General features: G+C 43.6%; 1 long non-coding RNA gene across 1 annotated transcript in view; it reads right to left on the bottom strand.

The window, feature by feature from the left end:
• The window catches only part of LOC117021414 (uncharacterized), a 57,431-nt gene that overhangs the window by 23,467 nt on the left and 11,829 nt on the right, over positions 1-22,135 (bottom strand). The gene's annotated exons all lie outside the window — the stretch shown is intronic.

Below are 22,135 nucleotides of genomic sequence, written 5' to 3'. Positions count from 1 at the left end.
GTGAAGTTATTTGACCTTGCGTGCATGTGTGAGTCTGGTGGAAGAAAAGAGACCAGGAGTGTCGGAAACGAGCTTTTCCTGTATTTTGAGGGAAGCTCTCCATTTTCTTGAGACGTTACATCACGGTCATGCTTCACAAAAAGCAGACAGGAAGAGCCGTGACAACGCACACCGCAGTGTTGAAACTGACAGGTTTCTTGATGGTTTGCCTTAAAATCAATGAGAACTCGGTTCCCTCCAAACCAAAATCAAGCCTTTATTTCTATGCTTAAAAAAATTATTTTGAAGTTCTTTCTATAAACTTTCACAATACTGAAAAATGACCCATAAAAAGAGTGCTGACAGATTTAACGGATGTTCCAAACAGAACAGAAACACCTCGCAGGTAGCCTTTAAAACCCACGGCCAGCGGCCCTCCCTCCGCTTCTGGGCTGAGAGAAAGCAGAGGGCTTTATGAGTCCTCCGTGGCCCAACAAGCTGAGTGTCTTGCAGTTAAACAGAGTGACATACTAATATTCCTGAGAGTCGAGTTATTACAAAATGAAAAACAACCAATACCAGTAATTTAAAAAGGCCCCACAGTGGCTTCAAAGTTTTGACATCCAACTTAGAGACTATCTCCACACATCAGCAAATGTGTTCAGCCGCCATGGATTGAGGACCTGCTGTGCACCAGATGCCGTTCCCGATGGCTGGCGTGCATTCAGGTGAGCCTCATTACCTGGCCTTGCACGTTTGACTGTTTGCATGTTACAGATGATGAAGCAGGAGTTCAGAGCAAGGCAGTGCTGACAGAGGTCAGTCACCTCGTCAACATTCTCTTTCACTAAGACAATCGCATGGTTAAATTCACTGACACGCCCTTTTTCTGCAATTGAAATTTTCCTGTCATTCTAACTGTACATATTTTTTGTGCTTCATTTGGTTAACAATTGCTACAGTTAAGGATGGCAGGGGAAATCCATACTGCATACTGTAGTTTTAATGTCCTCCCAAATTGCTCATACATGACAGGGTCTCAAGAAGTACTTAACAAATTAAGTTGGAACTTGGAGCTCTGCAATTTCCCTCTGACTCTTTGTCCAATTCACTGAAGATACCAGGGCTTCACTCTTCAATGACTTTCCACCTGGGCATCGGGAAAGTTGATTCGACACTTGGTCTGAACATGTGTCCCACGTCCAGTGGTTAGCATGTGGCAGAGCGACCCGCACAGAGTAGGTCCTCAAATAGCAGCTGAGTGGGAACCAAGGGTACAGGGCTGTCACCCACACTGCCGGGCCCTGGGGGACCCTGAGCCTCACAGTGTCACTGAGCCCTGTAGTGACTCGGGGGTAGAGTAGCGATGGCTCAACACCAGAGCAAACGCAGACTGACCCGCCCTTTGCCCTGCCCTTTTCCACAGCACTCTAGGCTTTTCAACGCAGCAAAGGAGGCACACGCGCCGAGAACAGGAGCCCCGACGACGTTTCTGACATGGTTGCTTACGAAACCTGGCATGTCTCCCCTTTTCTCGTGGCCACGGCGCCCAGCTGCCCCTGGGAAGCCACTGCCCCCATGACAGTCAGTTTGGGTGGGATGCCAACCCTGATTTTGCGCCCGTCCCCAAGCCAGGGCGAACGCCTCCCCTGGGAATGGGAGCCTTGGGCGGGGTGACACCCATCGGACACGTGTGGCTGAATTCGCGCGGACCCCGCCCCATTCCACCCGCAGACCAGTCCCGGCCCGGTCTTTCCACCCCGGCCCTCGTCCCCAGGCATCGCACTGGGCTGCTCCTCCCTGACCCGGCTGCCCTATGCCATTCCATAGCATTCCTGGTGGCGTTTTCCTTCAGTTGTCCGGACTCAGGTACTGTGGCTAACAATTAAGGAATCGCAGTTACACTTACAGCTTTACAAGGGTCGCCACTGGTGCCGTGGCTGACATAACCTCTAAGGATGCAGCCCTTGCAACCATGAAACACTGGCCCTAAGCTGAGGGTCTCTAATGTGTGTGACACAAACTACAAATGTAAAGGGGTGCACAGTTACGCAAGTCCCTACCTGTTGATTTATTATACCTTCCACCTAATTCTGGCTCAAAAGCCTCGCACATTACATCTTAAATAATGGGCCTGGTGGTCAGCGAGTGGAGCTGAGGCCTTGTGCCCCTCCCCTCCCCAACCCCTGTGTTCCCCTAAGGGTGACAATGTCCTCCTACTGTCAGTTATAAGAAGAGAGAGCTTAGAATGGGTCAGATATCCAGACACTGGGAATGGACTGAGTGAAGCACAGTTCACTCCAGAGATCCATAAACACTCTGTTAGGATGTGTTGGTCAGAATTCGGAACCTCTTTAAATGTAGGCTTTCTCTATTCCAGGGCATAGCTTTCTCTGTTCTGTCCCAGAGGAAAGCCATATTCAATCATACATTTTGATAAGCAACACAGAGCTAAGCGACGTTATTAATTTGTATAGATTTAGTAAAAATGGGCAATTTTGAGCCAATAGACACCTTTGAAAGCTCAATGGCCCTGTGAGACTGACAGAGCGTTTTGCACCTGAGGTGATGGTGGCCTCCAGCTGCCTGTAGCCACCAGGTGCTGTGTCCGCCCTTTCTCTCCTCTTCCCTGGTGTGATCGAGGCCCAGGGTGGGACCCCTCCACTGGTGCTGTAGGTAGCCCACCCCCATACTCTAGGAAGAGACCAAATGCCCCCCCCCAGAAACTGGGTCCTGTACACACGCAGCTGCTGACAAGACACCGGCATCTTTAAAAAATTAATAAATGCTGTTTTTCTAAGACTGAGGAGTAATGGTTTTTAAAAACATGTCAAACAAGTGAAAAATAAAAATATTAATTTTGTCGTATTTTTTACTGGGTGGGTAAAAATAAAGAGTTTGGAAATACCAGGTGTCGGAAATACCAGGGTGCTGGTTTCCTTCACACATTGTTGGAGGGAAGTTAAATGGAGATCTTATGGACACTAACTGGGGAAAGAGTAGATCTTAAATGTTCTCCCCTCAAATAAGAAATGGGAATTATGTGGCAGGATGGAGGTTTAGCTAGCTATGTGCTGATGCTTTTGCAATGTGGAAGTGTATGGAACCAACGGATGGTACACCGTAAACTGATACAATGTTATGTGTCAGCTGTCTCTTAATGAGCGAGGGAAAAATTTCCCCTTGCCTCAGCAATTCCACTGTAAGTAACGTATCAGGTAACAGCATGTGCTTGTGTCCTAAGAAGAATGCCTAAGGACATTGAAGGATGTATACTCTCCAGCACTGTTCCTGGGAGTAAAACATTGGACATAGGGGAAAGGTCATTGGCAAGGGAGAAATTAAATCCATAGGGTACAGTTAAGTCAGGGACTAGAATGCAATTAGGAAAAGATATGGCAGGTTAGGTGTGCCAATATCTGGCAACGTACCGGATCTATTTAATGTGGAAAGGCATCAGACAGAGCTGTTTGTCACATGCTTGGCTGTGTGCAAGCAAATGGCGATATGCACATACATTCTTAGTGCCCATATGTTACCAGGAAGAAAATGTAAGAAATGGTAGCAGTGGTTATCTGTGCTAAGGGAATCTGAGAGAATGAAGGAAGAGTTACAAAAAGACTTATATTTTACTACGAAAAGTTTTATAACCTAAAAAGTGCATGTATTACCACTTAAAAAAACAAAAAAAAACAAGGTGTCTCTTTTTTAGTTTTTGCTGCCAGAAACTAGCCGAACAGGATTAGATTGTGAGGGACAAACAGTCCCAAGCCATTCAGCCCTGAGGTCGGGAGGGCCGGGACCCATTTAAGGGTTTCCATACTCTCCATATCAGTGTCCCTTTCTCCTCCATTCTTCCTACAATTTCATGGTCATGGGAAAAATCAAGCAAACATGCATAATTTTTCTGCTTGATAGGATATATATGTTGAAAAATTAAACACAGGCCTGGAAATTTTTTTTTTAAAAAAGATAGTCAACTACAGTTATTCAAAGCAGGTGTACTGCTTCTAATAACATTCAGTTTGTGCTCTGTTGGATATGGCTGCATCTTACCCTGCAGAACTTTCCAGGCTAGCCATAACTAACCTTGAGCAGGTTTTTTCATACTTATGAAGGCTACCAAATCAACTCACTTTACAGGTATTTGGAGAGTATTTACTAAATATCAAAACTGAGGTTAGATTCAGAGAGCTCAAAATCAATGAAACAGAGTCCAGGCTCCCTAGAAAATTACGGTCCAAGTAGAGAGTCAAATGCACAAATAGTTACAGTGAAGTGCAGTAAATGCATTTTTCTGTATTCGCATAGATGGTCAGCATCTTTGGGGGCAGAACAGGTGGAGAGAGTCTTAAGCAAACCTTCTGAAGGAGCTGCCAAGTGTTTACGGAGCACGACTTTTGGCCCTAATGTCTCTAGGCCGCCTTAGCACATGAATAAAACTAAACATTTTGCTCACTCACCCCCCCACACACACACTTTTCATTAATTTGGGGCTTTAAGACAAAAGGGCATATAGGAAAAAATAAGTTTATGAATGCATGTGCTTACTAATTTAGTTACATTTCTTTCCAGTAGCGTAGTAGCAATTCAGGCCTGTCCTACCACGAGACAGAAATACACATAAGTCAGCTCGTACTGGGGAAAATGATTTACACAGAGGTCACCTTCATCTTATTGTTCTGCGGAAATGCTGTGTGTGTGTGTGTGTGTGTGTGTGTGTGTGTGTGTGTGTTGTAAAGACCTAGCAGATGTTTTGAAAAAGAAGGGGAGAAGCATTAAAACAGAGCAGGCCTATGTGAACATTGAGAAGTGTTGACACATGGCTTTTATTACTCAGAGAGCAATTTAACGGCTTATGGAAAAATCAAACGTGTTGTTATAGGTTATCGCTGTCTTGATGTCAATTTCAGAAGCAGTTATTGTACCTTCCTACATATGTGTTTTGAGTTACAGTGGGAAAAGGGACTCTTTCTCTCACTACTGTATTTGAGTCATAGCTTCCAGTGACAAATCTGAAACAAGATAACTAAGACCTGAACTTTAGAGATTTGTATCAATTTTATTCAAATGCACATTGACATTTTTTCCAAAAAATGTAATCAGATATGTATTTATGTTTTTATGCATTATCTACGTTCAAACAATATTTAGGTGGAGTTGTCTCTAAAATTACAATTGATTATATAGAGAATCATCTACTATTCATGAAATTCATTTGCATTAAATACTAACCATGGAAGAGAAGAGAAGGAGTTTATTGTCCTAAACAGAATGTGACAGGAACAATGTGGCAGGAAAATAATTGCCAGTCGGTACACTGAAGTGCTGTCGTAAACCCAATGAATCTAAAATAATCAGCCTGTTTCCCAAGCTGGTGAGGCTGCGGTGAAGCCGACACGTTATGCAGTTGGGGATGAAGTTCACAACGTGTGTCAATCATCACAATCATGTCGCTACCACTTGACCTGTTCACATTACAGATGAAAATAAGTCCTAAAAAATAAATCTGAAGGAGAACGGCGCACACACATATATATACTATACAGGTAATCAATACACAGAAATATATTGATTTATGGCTAACTAGGAAAAATAAATGAAGTAAATGTTTGCGAGTAGAAAAATGTCACATGATTTAAAATTGGAGAAATAAATGCTGTGCCGCCATTAAATGTTAAATATGAAGGCCTGTGGCCATGGACTGCAGCTAGGGGGCGCTGGAAACATTAGATTGATTCACAATGCAAACAAGTGGAAGACGGTGACCCGACGTGGCACAGAGCAGAAGCTCCGACCAGGCGAGGCCGCTGGTTTGATTGGAGGATAGCAGAAATGGACGCTTTTATTTCCTTCTTTAATAGTTTACAGGGTTTGCTGTAATGGTTTCACAATAAAAATAGGAACATAAAATTTAGAAAAACCCTTTAAAAAGAGTAAAATTATCATCTTTCCCAAACCCCAAATATACTTATAACAACTGAAAATTTGGTTTCTTGTCGAAGACTCACTCACTGTCCTCATTCCTCAGGCAACAGAAATAATGGCAAAATGCACATCTTTTTTATTTAGAAGTCTTTGGAGCTACACTTCGGATGGACTGATTGGCACTGACTGCTATCTGTCCGGATAATGTGGAGAAACTAGAAACTGCATATATCATTGGTGAGAATTTAAAATGGTGCAGTCGGTTTGGAAAACAGTTTGACAGTTTAATAAAAAGTTATACACACATTTTATCGGTGATTCCAGACCCCAGAGAAATGTAAACACATGTCCGCCCAACGACTGGTACGTGAATGATCACAGTGGCATTTTTCATAGCCCCAAACTGGGAAGGTTGCAAGTGTCGATGGTGGATGGATAAATAAAATACGGTACACTCATACAAATAAAAAGGAACAGATACTGAGAGCCTGCAGCTTTACGTGAACCTCAGGAATAATAGGGATGCTCGGTGATAAAAGCCAAACACAAAAGACCCCGAATTATAGGTTCCCATTTATGTGGAATTTCGCTACACTTCCCATTCTGTCTGGCTGATGGACGTCTTCTACAAATGAACTGTGGGAATGGGTGCCCAAATTTACTGTACAAATTTACTAAAGCACATTAAACTATACATTTAGGTTAATTGAATAGAATATAAATTATACTTTAACATAGGCTTACAAAAAATTCAGATGAATTTCACTTAATAGCATGTAAGTTAGACCCTAATGAAGCTTTTGTAAAAAATCAGATGAACCGTTTTATTTACTTTCTTAGGATCTGCCGTGGGTTGACTTTTGTGTGTGAGAGGTGATGGCAGTCAGAAGCTAAGGTGTGAAGGAATATAGATGGCAGAAATCCTCTTACTGTGGCGGGGTACCGAGATTCAGCAGCAGAATAAAACATACAACGGTTTGTTTGGACCGAGGGTCAGGGATCCTTTAACTAAATGTGTGACATTCAGAAACCACATCAAATGGTGATTTAGCTAAGTGTCAGCTCGCTTCAGTTTGTCTATAGAATTTCTAACCCTCCCACATGGGGAAGAGACTCAGCCCTGGGAGCACCTCCCACTGAAACTGCAGCCTTAGTCTTGGTGAAAGGCAGAATTTCTCAGGTTCCAGCCTCTGTGACATAACAGCTGAGTGACAGCTGGTTTTCACTAGGAGCTGTTGACACGGGGTCGTGTCACTGTCATTCAGTGACGGTTGGTTTTCTGAGCTCTCCTGTTGCCCCCTGGTGACGAGAAGGAGCAGTCAGCGATGTGGATCCTGGTCGGGGTGTCTTCTTCCTGTTCAGATCCCGGAGACATGTCACAAATGGGGGTAAGTGTCCCCCCAGTAAGAGGGGCACAAACAAGCTTCATTTGATCAGGACAGTCCAGGGTGGGCTCTGTGAGGTTTTCTTCTTGAATATTTCTTAAATGATCCAAAGATAGACAATCTACACTGATGCGTGTTTATTATGGAAAACTGATGCTCTGAAAGAAAGTTAAAAGACTGAGGCGGTGACAATAAGTCTTTGTGCTGATATTTTGTTGTTTTTTTTCCGTTTGGAATGGTGTATTTCAGAAAATGAGAAATAGGGTGTCTTGTGGGAGAGGCTTTTAAGTGGAAGAAATGCTTCATTTTTTTTGTAAAATCATTGGCCTAGGCTTTGATCCTTTGCTCTTCCTTTAAAATGTCTTTGACTATTTCTGCAAAATAAATAAATAAATAAATAAATAAATAAATAAATAAATAAATAAATAAATAAATAAAATAAAGGATTGTGTTCTCTCTTTTGTGGCTTTAAATTTTCTGAATTGCATCACCTTTTGGCTGTTCTTACCAACTAAGAAAAGGAACAGCACCTAAACTATAAAACCACATGATCAGAGAACTTTTCTTTGAAGACACTGACTTTGGACAGGTCTTCTCTTTATTAGACTTGCTGATGCATTGGATGTATTCCTCCTTAAATGGGAGACCTTTGTGAGGTCGTGCCTTCCCGCTGCTCATTCAGACTAAAATGTCAGTCTCCACCTACCAGAGTACGGTTTCTGCTTTTTGAATGAAGCCCCAGAGTCACTCCATATTGTATAGCTGTTACTATTATTATTATTATTATTATAGTCTTGGTAATTTTTCAGCTCTAAACAATTTTTATACAATGATATGAGCTCCCAATTTAATATTTATGTTTGGCCACTACTTCATGTAAAATAAATTAATCGTGGAATATGACAATAGTTTACAAAATGCTCTTACTGACTCTGCCATCTCCAGTACACACCATTTGATGTAATTCATTTTGTCACTTCCTTTATACACGTACACACACACCATTACTCACAGAATCACCTCTATATTCTCTCTCTCGTTGTAAGTCCTCCACAGCTTGATCTCATTGTTGTTCTTATACCATATCTCCCCACTATTCTCTAAAATGGGTCCTGTTTTGGGGGTACAGAAATGCTGTTTGTAATCCACACATGTTTGGATTTAAATCCTAGCTATGCCACATACTAGATTCATGATTTGGGGGAAATTACATATTTCTCTAACCACAAACATTACCTGGCCCAATTCAACATGTAGGACAATAGCTCATCCTCAGAAAATGACACAGGAAGGGATGGGGCTGTTTAAAACAGAGTCTTCATGTATTTTTCTAAACCCACATCAGATAGCCCTAATTTTCAGAGGATTATCTTCTCACTGATATGCCAAACAAATAGAAATGAAAAACAAAGAACAGCAGCAAAGTCCCTTAAATGGCTCAAATCCTAAAATTGGCACCGTTTATAACGGAACAAGTTTGGGACAGAAGAAATGGTTAGAGGATTTTGCCTAATGAGCTGCAAGATGAGTTGTCAACATCCTACTCCTTCCATGTGGCTACTCAGAGTCAACATGCCCAGTTCCGACAAACGGGTTTTAGAAAATCAGCACCCCAATCTCCCAATTTGCCTGCTCGGTACAAGTGAATTAATAACATTCCAAAAGGTACCAATGCCATGAGAAATGGTGAATTTCTCAGCAGCCAGCATGACTGTGGCTGACTTGGCAAAATCCGTGGCCAACTGTCAACGACAAATGTTAACATTTCTGGGATCAAGGCCAAGAAAAACCTCCGGGCAAACAATCAGGAATCTTAGATATGAGCTCTTCTGTACCCAGCCTGGAAGGGGTTTCTCCCATGGCATCACCCTGAGTTTGTGCTGGGCCTGCGTTTTATGGAGCCCTCCCCAGAATGGAGATAAGCCTGGGCCCCCTCCAGAGAAGAAAAGCCCCAGGGTCTTCCTTGCAGATGCTCCACAATATCCAACCTCTCTTGTTGGACCCCACACCCATTCAAATTCCAAAGGCTTTCTTAAGGAATTTTAGGGGCACTGTCAATACAGGACTACAGGAAACAGCAATTCTGAGAGTCCTGGAGCTGATGAGATGATCCATTTTGATTGGAGGTCACAGCAGAGGGAGTATTTGCAGTTACCAAAGCGTGCTGCCATTGCAATTTGCACACAGGGAACCAAGAAAACCCCTGTAATGGTTTCACTATTGAAGTGCGTGTGTACTGAACTTGATTTATTGCAATCCTGGAAATAAGCCCATATTTGAATCGATTGAGCATACGGTGCCTGACACTGACAAATGGACATGCCAAATGTGAACCGATGGCAGTTCCCTCTCTGCAGTGTATTGTAAATATAAAGCACCTGTGAGTTTCAAGGGGAGAGAATTTAATCTGCAGTATAATGGCAGTCAGAAGGCTCTGTCCTCTCAGTTCCCCTTTTAAATCCCAGGATGGCAGATTACAAAGTTACACGGTTCTTGAAGACGAGCACGGAATCCCACCAAACGAAATGAGTTTGTCCAAACTGGCCAGTGCTGACCGCACAGAGTCCCTCTGCTGTGTGACACTCGTGGGGCAGCTTCATTTTTTTCAGTATTATTATCTGTCAGCCACACAGCCCCTTACCTTCACTCAGCAGGATTAGCAATTTAGTCTTTTTTCCCCTACCATGGAAATATTTAAATTGCCCAACACATAAGTATGATTTATAAGAGTGTATTGACACTGACGTTTGAGATCTAATTCAAATATTGGAAGCAATGCAGTATATTAACGCCACAGCAACCATCCAGAAGTCATTTTATCTCATTTGGTCCTCTCCTATTGATTTTATAACTGAAATGGAAAGGTCATTACACAGGAACGTATCCAGGAGTCCACCCCTCCTTGGGAAACTTTCAAGGAGTGCTGTTGTCTTTAAAACAAGCTAGACAAAGAATTTCCTCCCGCCATGTCCACTTCAGAAAGGAAATGTGGAAACCATGGGGTTAACTTTGGTTATTGGAGTCAGTTTATCTCACACCGAGCGCAATGCTGTACTTATGTAAGCAGGTGACTAGAAATCATCATACAAGGTTTGTGTCTCCTTGCAGGCCCCAACGTAGCAAGCACCTGCCTCCAGGCCCGTGATATATGGACCACAGTGTGTGTCCCTGGGGGTCTAGCCTGAGGATGTGGCAGGAACAGACAAGCTCGTCCTCGCCCTGCAGACCTGCCCGACCTCCTCAGTCTCGGTCTCAGTGGTAAGTCCCTAGATCAGAGCGGGCACTCTTGTGAAGCGTCAGTACTCACTGATGGTTCACGGCTCCTGAAAGGTGAGCTCCCTCGTGAACAGGAGCTTGTCTCCCTCCACTCTCACACCCCCAGTGTTAAATGAAAGAAGTACCTCGCATGACAACACAGCCTCCAGGACACAGGGGCTGCCCGGCTGGAGGTACCTTGTCCTGGCACGCAGCAGGCCCCTGGGGTCTGGACTGTCCTCCCAAGAGTCCCTCCTTTATGTCCTCAGACTTGCTGTGTGCTCACAGGTCACGTGGCCAACACCACATCCGAATGGAGGGGTCTCAGCTGACATCAGCCCGAACCACGGCCTATATGAGACAATAGGAACCCGACAAAGACGGGCTACCACCTCCACCCCACCAACTGTCTTAATGGGGACATTACCAGTGCAACTAGACGAGAGGAAAATCATGACAGAGACAAAGTTTTAAAGGAAAAAGCAAAGAAAACATAGGGAATAAGCATATTCCTGGAAACTTAATTGAGAAGCAATAAATTGGGAATTCAGTAAATGTGCCCAAGAGCAGGCCTGAACAAGCAAGATGACAGACTTCTGGATGGTAAATTCACTGTCATGAATATTTCAAAACTCCCTATATGTCAATTTATCATGAACCCAGTGAACATATAAACAAACTCTTTTGTGTGACCTTAGAAACATGTGAAAAGTAAAAAAGCAATAATAGCACACAAAAATCATAAAATGAATCTTAATCTGAGTGAGGACTGGCCCTACCAAATTTAAAAATGCACTATGAACCCCTATGATAAACCCCTACATGCACTGACTGTAGTGTTGTCATTTGAACACTCGAGACCAATGAAAGAAACCAGGATTGACGCACAGCGGAATTAGTACAGGAAAAAGGGCCTACAGTCATGTGGAGATTAAGGGTGAACGCTTTAATAAACTGTACTGGGCAAGAGGATAGCAACCCAGACCAAGATGGCATCTGATCTTTTCCTCACACCAACTAAACTCCAAATGGATCAGACATTTCAAGGTGAACACAAAACCAGAACAGCACTAATAGAAACAGTGAGATTTAAACAAACAAATAAACAAAAAACAACTTCATGTGGGTAAAGGAACACATTTTTTACAATGATTCAATATGCAGGTGCCATAAAAGATTGGCAATTTAAGCTCTATCGGAATTAAAAATCTTCCATATGAAAACACGTGAGAATCAAAAGATAAATAACAAATTTGTAGAAGTAGTTGCAAGTCAAGTCACAAACTAGGTCTGATTTCCCCAATGTATAAATAGTCACCAGAGGTCCAAAAGAGGACATGGTCGGGAGACATGAACCAATCCCAGGAGACTGCCAAGTAGGGTGTTCATTGTATTGTGTGACAAATACAGCTTCTGGGGATGAAAGGAGGAGCATCAGAAACAGAACAGACATTTGTATTTGGATCTGCATTGATAAACATTAAAGACACTTGCTAATGAATAAAAGTGATTACTACAGGCCATGAGAGAAAGTGTTAGAAGGGAGTGAGGTGGGCGATTGCTCAGTGGGCCTAATTGTATTTGTCTGATTATGGAACCACGTGAATTCATTTCCCATTCAGAATAAGAAATATATGTTTAAAAGATCTTTTAAAAGAAAACAACAGAGCACTTAGAAAAAAAATGACAATATAGTAGATTTCAATAGCAAAAATTTAGATCAATTGAAAAGTATGCAGGAAATATCAGTATAATAGTTGAAGAAAATACAACAGAATATTTGTAAAAACATTGGTCTAGGCAAAGACTTCCCAAGCAAAATGAAAACGCTGGAAGACTTGGATAGGAACTCCACCATTTTGATTAAGAGAAATGGCTTATAAAACAAAACACAAAGAAAATAAAAATAAAATTGGGAGAAAATATTTTCCACTTATACCATTTTTCAAAATTATATGTAGGTGCAAATACAATAGAAAAAAACCTGTACGTCAGCCATTTATGAAAGGGGAAACTGAGGAATCAGTAAACATATAATCTGCCTAACTGAACTAGCTATCGATGAAATGCTGAGTGAAAGCATTAGTGTCACCTGCTGCCTATCGGGATGAAAGCGTGAAGAGGCTGAGGGTCCCTGTGGCGTCAGAACTGAGCGGCGGGCACCCGGCGGAGCGCGGGACAGAGGGCGATCCTTTAAACGCAGGCTACAACCTGCAGCGGGCCTTTGGGATGCTCTGTGCTGTGAAGGGAAGACGGGGCAGCGGGCGGAAACCATTTCGGCGGAGGGCAGTGAGCACGCACTCTAGCTGGTCCTGGATGGCATGGCCGGCAGCGTGGCACGAGGGCTAGGACCGTCACCAACGGCGGAAGCCATGCTCCGCGACAGAAGAGGCCCTGAGCTGGGGCACGCTTGGCGGGAGCTGGCACCGGGGCGGGGTTGCGGGGTAAGCCGGGCGCCAGGCGCGGGCGGGGGCCGCTCGCCCCGTCCCCCCACAGTAGTCAGAAGCTGGCTCAGATTAAAGCAAGGGATAGAGTGATCGGCCTTGCGTCTTCGAAAGACCTCGCTGGCTCCAGGGCAGGTAATGAAGGCGCGATGGGGCCAGGGAGGGGTCACGGGCTGGTGCTGGTGGCCAAGCCTTAGGATTTAGCAAAAGTTTCTTCCCCTTCTTCCTCCCGAACCAACACCATCTGTGACAGGGCGACGTCGCTAGGCACCTGAGGGGACCCTTGGTGCCTGTGAGGGCCCCCGGGAGGAAACACCCACCTGGTCAGAGCAAGTGGCCCAGGGTCGGATCTTTACGAATGAAGTCAGTGCCTAAAGGACGACTGTAGGTAGGTAGAAGACGGAGCACGTCATCAGAGGCTTGTGTGCTGTCCACGCGGCCAGTCAGCCCCACCTCCTCCCTGACACGCCGCAGGTGCCTGCTGCACTCACTGCAGGATCCTGATGTCACAGCAGGGGGACAAACACCTGGTGTTCACGCCAGTGCGAGAGCCTCAGACCGTGCTTGTCAACCATACTTGGCCCCCAGTGAAGAAAGAAGTATGGTGCAGCCCTCCGACAGTTTCACACACTTCTCCACTGAAAATGTCAGGACTCTTGTGGTTACTGAAAAAACACTCAGTTCTGCCTGCCCTTGAATACAAGGGCCCTTGATAACAAGGCAAGTTATCAGCATTGAAATGGATCAAATGAAAAACAACTAACTATAATACGTGGCTCTTGTGGAAAACAGGAAGTACCCCCAAATCCCCAAAATAACTAACTAAATAAAGGAAGGCAAAGAAACATAGTTCTGGATATTAGCAAGAGAGTATGTTCTAAGAAAGGCTGCTAGCCTGCTGGTTCTCTGAGGGCATTGAAAGCACTGCCACTTAAGAACGAGACAGGACCCCTTCCCCTCCCCCTAAGGGCTCTTCTCACAGCACATCTGCTTGGCAATGCAGCTGTTGCCCTGAAAACAAGACCGAGGTCCAGAAATGGTGCAGTAACCAGAATACACACAGGTGCAGGAGTCTTAAAAAAAAACAGCTTACGTAACAACCTGAGGGTTACATAAAGCAGTCTGCGCAGAGGAGCTGAAATTCATGTTAGCTAAATTAAAACAAAAGAGCTCCATCACATACAAATATATATTTTTTCCCATCGTAAGGCATATCGCAAAGCAAACATATTTTTCAAGCTGCGAGCATGCAAAAAGTAGTCATGGAAAAATGTAGTCCTCATGAGTGCTGATTTCTTGCTCCCTTCTTCTAGCTAAAACTCCCAGAGACATGTGTTTATTTTTAGCAAAGCAAGAGGAAAAACGTATAGTGTTTCCCCAAACCACTTCTGCCCTTCCTTTTTTCCTACCATATTTCCCCATATCTTTTATTTATTAACAAATCTTTCTCCCAAACCAGGCAGACAGCTTTCCCACTGCCTCTACCACTAGAACAAAGACAGTCTTCAGTCAGCCCCGGACATCTGAATCATGTTGAAGCTGCCAGGTGTGTGAGCGTCTTGGGGACATAGCCAGACCCCTTACACCTCGTGATCAGTATCTAGTCGCCACTGCCGGTGCGGTAACTGCTGTCGTTCATGAAAGTGCAATCTGTGCCTACCAGCAGTCCCTAGCGTGCTACGACTGATTAGAAGGAGGAAATGAAAGGTGCAAATAAGACACAGGGAACCCTGTGACGAAACCAAAAATCCTTCTTGTGACGTGGAGGAGCATGAGAATGTGATGAGATGTCACCCTCCTCGCTGTTCAGTCCTCCCCTCACTTGGTGCAAAGTCCCTACCCTTCGGGACCCAGTGGGCACTGGCACGTCACACCTTGTCTGTCCTGTGACCCCGAGTTGGCTTTGAGCCCTCCTGACTGGAGACACTGCGTCTGACATTCCTCTGGTGATATGAACACTTAACAAGATGCTTCCGGCCAAGATCAAGTTTCCTTCTAATTAAAGTTTGAAGGTTCTAGATTTCTTAATAAAGGTAGCTACCTAAAGAAATGCCCTAAAGAATCATCCTGAATGTAAATTAGGGAGGGCATGGGCAGATTGTTTTTAAAAATATGAACTGTGAGAAAGCTTACCATTCAAATAAAAATAACATATTTTGGGTCTGTGTTCTAAAAGCTAGTGTCCGGGACCCTCATTACCACCATCCCCAGCACTGCTACTATTCACCGACAGCCCAGTGGGAGGGCCTGCTCCGCGTCACTTAAGCCTCCACAGGGCCGGCAACCTCATTTGTGGGGCCCAGTAAAAACGGTAGTGCAGGGCCCCTTGCTCAGAAAGCAGGATACAAGCGCTGAATGGGTCGGTCCCCAGGAAACAAGCTGAGATGGACACTGAAACACTAGAGGTTACTGGGGAGGGAGAAGTAAGGCCTGTAAACGATAAAATGCAAGACTGGGTGGGAAAACCCGTAGACCAGATGCAGAGATGACAAGTGTGAAAGGAAAGAGGAGAAATATCAGCACCTACCAGGGATAGCCCCAGACCAGGGGTAGCCTGAAAATTTTTGGCCAGTCCAGTGGGGACTCCAGAGCAAAGACTGCCCATTGGGCCAGAGGGGCGGGCAGACGGCCCAGCCCTACAACCCGCGTGGTGCCCACGACCCGTGTGTCCACTATGGCCATCATTAGTTTTCCTTTCCTTGTTCAATTCAATATATATTTAATGTTAATTTTATCTTTAATGCTGCATTAAATATTTTAATATGAACTGTCAACGTATGATATAAATATCACACATAAAGGAAATACATGTAATATATCTGCATGTGTATATATAGTTACATTACTTTTACATCTGTGTTTATAAAATATTAGCCCCTTGATGTTTTCTTCACTTGCTGTTCTCTGATTCCACCATCTCAGATTTTCCAGCCGCGTAACTTCAGGGTAAATGCCCTCCCCTATTTTCTGTAAGACTTTCTCTAATTTTGGAATATCTCTTCTATGGTAGAAAGGACAGAGCCCCTGAACCTGTGAATGTGTTAGGTTACATGGCAAAGGGAATGAAGGATTTGGATGGTATCAACGTCGGTAACCAGCTCACTGTAAAATAGGGACATTGTCCTGAATCATGCAGGAGATTGTCCCCATGTCATAGGATCCTGGAAGGTGGAAGAAGAAACTGGAAGAGAGAAGCAAAGGAGGACAGTGTGAGAAAGGCCTGGCCCAACGTCGCTGGCCACGGGAGGGCTATGGCAGCTTCCAGATGCCTCTAGAAGCTGCAAAAGCAGGAAACAAACACATCCAAGAGCCCCCAGGAAGATGTGACCTTGCAGGCACTAATTCCAGCCCAGGGAGAACCGCTGCAGACTTGTCACCCCAGCACTGCCAACCAACAAGTTCTGTGGTGGAAGTTTGTAGGAATTTGTCTCAGCAAACACCGGCCCCTAAAATATATTTAAGGTTTTCTAAATTCACAGGTAAAAGTTTTCTATACTTGGTGGCTGTTTTGCTCTGGCATTAAAAAAAAAAAAAATAGACACTTTTTTTTTGTCAAGAAGTGTAGATCAATTTAGTCCAGTACAGCCCGACAAGCTGCCAAGTCATGTGGGTTGGTATTTCCTATTGCTCGACATAAGGTTCCTTGTCGACACCAACGGCAAATAATTTGAAATCTCCCCATCTTATTTCCTTGGCATGTACAGCTCTGCCATCGCCGCATAAATTGTTAAATATTCCAGGAAACCTGAAAATTAAAGGTGAGTACAGAAAAACATGTGGAGAGTAGCTGTTTGACGACGGGCCTGGGGTCGTTGTCAGGGTTCTTGCTAAGTTACACCTTCTGTAAGGTTCCGGGGGCCTGAGTCCTCTGGCGTTGATGTAAAAGCATGAATTTTCTGGGAAATAACAATAAAAACTATAGTGCTGACCCCCATTTATTTCAGCCTTAGAAAATCTGTGTGGATGTTCAACACTCACTAAAATTTCAACTTTCCCGAAAGTGATGTTTTCAGCAAAGAATGATTCCTCACCCAATTGATAGAAAGCAACCTAAATAGGAGTGTTCTGGCAAGGCAGATTCCGTAAGCTCTCTCTCCCGGATCATGAATCTCTACTGAAGGCAGCAGTGGCCACACAGAGGCTGTAGGTGAGAAGGAACAGGACGTGCCGCGCGACCGTATGTCTCACTGGGAGATGAAGAGCTTCACGGTACATGTGCTGGTAATCTCCAGCAAAACATGACAAAGTGACTTCACTCTCTGGGGAGCTTGGCAAAGGGTCACACCAAGTGGTCCAATAAATCTCTTACTAAAGGAAAGGTCCTTGTTGGGGTAGTGCAATAAAATGTCACCATACATCATGTGGTTGCCGCTCAAACCACCACGGCTGATGGAATTATTTTCTCTATGCTACATGTGGCTGAAGTGACGGAACCACACATGTAATATACCAATGGATCAGGCGGTATTTTCTTACTGGTGAACCTGGGAGGTGCCGGTGATGGGAGAGCCAACCTGTGGTCTAACAGCTGTTGTAAAATGTTAGTGAGCACCCCCGTGCACACCTAGGCTGGATGCCAGCCCAGACCTGCTCATGGGCATGTGCCCTGTCCGCCGTTGTGCTGCCCAAGGAAAGCCGCCTTCTTCACGTCTCTCTCCAAGGCCCTGTCGTTCCTAACACCATTGGCCCAGCTCAGGCCGCCGTGCTAGCTCCCAGCTAGACCGTCACAATAGACTCACTCTTCTCTCGACAGATGTCACCCCCTCCCAGAGCTCCTCCACTGATGCCATTGAAGATTTTCTCCTTCAAACCTGGCCTTGTCACTCAGTTCAAAATCCCTCCATGGCTGTCCACGGCCTAAGAACCTGTACTTCTCCTGTGTGACATCCGTACTCTTGGACTACTGGGCAGATGCTCCCTTCTCACTTCTTGCTCGATTGGGGTCCGGGAAAAACAGAAGGTCTTCTGCTCCTTGTGCACAGTTTTAGCCCAGAAAAATGGAACAACGCCTTCACAACTTGAAGAAAAACATATTTCTAAATGACAGTCGATCACGAAGGCGTTGAGTAAGTATGCTAATATATTAAGAACAATTTGGGACAAAGAGTTGAGCTCTCAAAATGCAACTCTGATGCTCATTGTTGGGAAGCTGTGGGAGATGTACACTCCAAAACAAGCGGAAAAGCCAAGAAGGAAGAGGACTGGAACTGAGGCAGGCTGCGAATCCGACAAAGGAAAGAGGGGGGGTAGCCCTCAGAATGATGGTGAAGAGACCCCGGCCAGCCTCTGAGCAGCAGGCCTCCAGGGACAGCCGCCAAATGGAAACAGGTCAGAAATCTCTGGACAGTATTCATCGTACAAAAGGCAACTGGCAGGAGGCCAGGTTGAAAGAAAACCCATCATGCTCTGTCAATAGGATGCTAAGTACATTTAGGACGGAGAGGGGAAGAAATTAGAATCTTCAAAGCAATGACGTTGTTCGGAACGTGAAAAGTAGTTTTGTGATGTATGAGGCTTGGCTGTGAATTGTATTCCCGTTGTTCTAATTAGCATTAGTCTAAGCAAAATTATAGGGGGAAAAAGGGAAGGAGAAATGGAAAATATAGTGGGGAAGGGGTGAAAGTGAGCTAAATCTCCATCTTCTAGACTCAAAATGCAATACATGTTGTCACAAAATGAAAATCAATAATTAACAATTAAAAGGCAATATTTATACTTATAGAGGTAAACACAGAAAGTTAATTACAATAATTGAAGCTTACTTTTGCACCAACCCAGCTTGAACCGAATTGAAGGTCGTCGTCTGCAGGAAGGAGTGCCGGGGACTGCTGTACCCTACCAAACGCATTGACTCTTTAAATTGTGGGCAAGCATAATCCTAAAACTAAAGGCCAGATTAAGAATGAAACAATAAGGAAGGAATACAATGATATCCTAATGGTTATAAAGAGTTCACATATTTCCTAAAACTCCGATTTACTTCTATGTGAGTAGGGGAGCTAGCCGTGGCTTTTGATCAAAGAGACAAAACAAAGTTTGGCACTGCTGTGTGGTGTGGTCTCCTGACTGACCTGGATAACGTGTCTTGTGACACTTTATAAAAGGCCCAGCCACACACCCCCATTTTCCATTGCCCTGTTCACGGGACCTCAAAGTCATGAACATATGATTCAAATAAACACAGACAAATTTAGTAAAGGTCAATCATCTTTAGAGCAAGGATTATTCTAGCTCATTTTCTCTTGGAAAAAAATTGAAGGAAGAAAGATTTTGCCACATATGTGAGAATAGGGAACGAGAGCAAGGATTTGAAATATTTTTACATGTCAAAGAGTCTGAAAGGTTCAAGAGTTTCTGAGTCCAGAATGCTGGTTGCTCCCACTCCTTTAGCTACAACAGATGTGAGGGTAGCAAACAGGTGCAGATCCTCATCATCTCACCTTTTACACGCTGGCCGTACTTCTTCTGAAAGGGCGCGTGGCTTGGAGAAATATGAGACAGGTCGGGCACTAACCACCACCAATAGTCTGGGAACTGTATTTATTATTTCTCATGGTGAATTCTTTTGCTCTGGCTCAGAGAGGACGTGGAAGGAACTGGAAGCCACACTTATCATTAAAGAATTATTAATATTTGTGGATTATTTTAACCAGGACAATGAAATGACCCGGTTGGGTTTTTAAATAATGGTCATCTCCTTTAGGAAGAATTTATTAGATGGGAACATTAGCAGCTTTCAAGAGGTCACTTAGGTCAGGCCAGAGATCATGGTGTTTGGCTGTAACAGTGGGGGAAGGAAAGGAACAGAGACCAAAGAGACTTCAGAGGTAGACGTTTTTTTTGTTTGTTTGTTTGTTTTTTAATTTATTGGGGTGACAATTGTTAATAAAATTACATAGATTTCAGGTGTACAATTCTGTATCACATCATCTATAAATTACATTGTGTGTTCACCATCCAGAGTCAGTTCTCCTTCCATCACCATATATTTGATCCCCCTTACCCTCATCTCCCACCCCCCAACCCCCTTACCCTCTGTTAACCACTAAATTACGTTCCCCAGATTAATTTTCAAAACCCGGTGGCCATCTTGTGGTTACTGATTGTTTTCTAATACTCTCACCTTCCCCCTAACCCCCACCCACCTGCCCATCTAGCAACCCTCAGTTTTTCCTCTTTGTCTCCAAAACTGTTTCTGATTAGTTTATTCACTTATTCTTTTCTTCAGATTTCCCATATAAGTGAGATCATATGGGGCTTATCTTTCTCTGTCTGACTTATTTCACTTAACATAATGTTCTCTAGGTCCATCCATGTTGTTGCAAATGGTAAGATTTCTTTCTTCTTTATGGCTGCGTAATACTCCATTGTATAAATGTACCACAGTTTCTTAATCCAGTCATCTACCGATGGGCATTTCGGTTGTTTCCATGTCTTGGCTATTGTGTATAGTGCTGCAATAAACATAGGTGTGCATAAAGATTTTTGAATTGGAGTTTTGGATTTCTCCAGATAGATACCTAGGAGTGGAATTGCTGGATCATAAGGTAGTTCCATTTTCAGATTTTTGAGATACCTCCATACTGTTTTCCATAGTGGCTGCACCAATCTGCAATCCCACCAACAGTGCACAAGCGTTCCCTTTTCTCCACATCCGCGCCAGCACTTGTTGTTTGTTGATTTATTGATGATAGCCATTTTGACTGGGGTGAGGTGGTATCTCATTGTGATTTTTATTTGCATTTCTCTGATGGTTAGTGAGGTTGAGCATTTCTTCATGTCTGTTTGCCATCTGTATGTCCTTTTTAGAAAAATGTCTCTTCAAGTCCTCTGCCCATTTTTTAATTGGGTTGTTTGTTTTTTGGAGTTGAGTTGAGTGAGTTTTTTACAGATTTGTGGTATGAATCCCTTATCAGATATATCATTGGCAAATATCTTTTCCCATTCAGTGGATCCCTTTTTGTTTTATTGATGGTTTCCTTTGCTGTGAAAAATCTTTTTAGTTTGATATAATCCCACATGTTGATTTTTTCTCTTACTTCCCTCACGCGAGGGGATATATCAGTAAAAATTTTACCCGAGTAATGTCTGTGAAGTTTCTTCCTATATTTTCTTCTAGGTATTTTATGGTTTCAGATCTTACATTTAAGTCTTTAAGCCATTTTGAGTTTATTTTTGTATATGGTGTAAGGAGGTGGTCCAGCTTCATTTTTTTGCATGTGTCTGTCCAGGTTTCCCAGCACCATTTATTGAATAGACTGTCTTTACCCCATCGTATATTCTTGCTTCCATTGTCGTAGATTAAATGGCCATATAGGCATGGATTTATTTCTGGACTCTCTATTCTGTTCCATTGATCTATGTGTCTGTTTTTATGCCAGTACCATGCTGTTTTGATTACTGTAGCCTTGTAATATAATTTGAAGTCAGGTATTGTTATACCTCCCACTTTGTTCTTATTTCTCAAGATTGCTGAGGCTATACGAAGTCTTTTATGGTCCCATATAAATTTTAGGATTATATGTTCTATTTCTGTGAAAAACGTCGTTAGTAATTTGATAGGAATTGCGTTGAATATGTATATTGCCTTAGGCAGTATGGACATTTTAACTATATTAATTCTTCCTATCCATGAACATGATATGTGTTTCCATCAATTTATATTTTCTTTCATTTCTTTCTTCAGTGAACATGACGTTTTTTGATTGATGGATCTTGTGGAGTGAATGAAAAAGAGGTGGGACATAACAGTCTCAGAGCCAGGGTCTCGAGCCACTGAACGAACGACAATCAGTGTGATTCACAGAGAGAGGAGAAACAAGGTCTGAGTCTATTTTTGGCACTATGAAATTTCACTTCAATTTTAGATAAGCAAGAGAAAAACAAAACGTAAAAACCAACCTCCTTTAAAAAGAGAGAGAGAAAAGCAACCTCCTAAAGAGGTGGTTATAAGGTGGAGCTCAGGATGGCCAGACAGGCTGAAATATGGGATTGGAGAGACCAGCTTACAGGTGGTAATCGAAGCTGTGGGAGGAAAACAGCACAGCACCCCAACCACGCGTGTGTCCCCGCCACTCCTGGATTTCTACCCTTTCTGGGGTGTTCAGATCCTCTGTTCTGTTGTTCCTGTGCTGGGAATAATCT

This window comes from Rhinolophus ferrumequinum, chromosome 4 (genome assembly GCF_004115265.2).
Source record: "Rhinolophus ferrumequinum isolate MPI-CBG mRhiFer1 chromosome 4, mRhiFer1_v1.p, whole genome shotgun sequence".
NCBI lineage: Eukaryota > Metazoa > Chordata > Mammalia > Chiroptera > Rhinolophidae > Rhinolophus > Rhinolophus ferrumequinum.
Note: the sequence above shows the minus strand (reverse complement) of the source record. Positions and strands in the feature narration are given on the sequence as shown.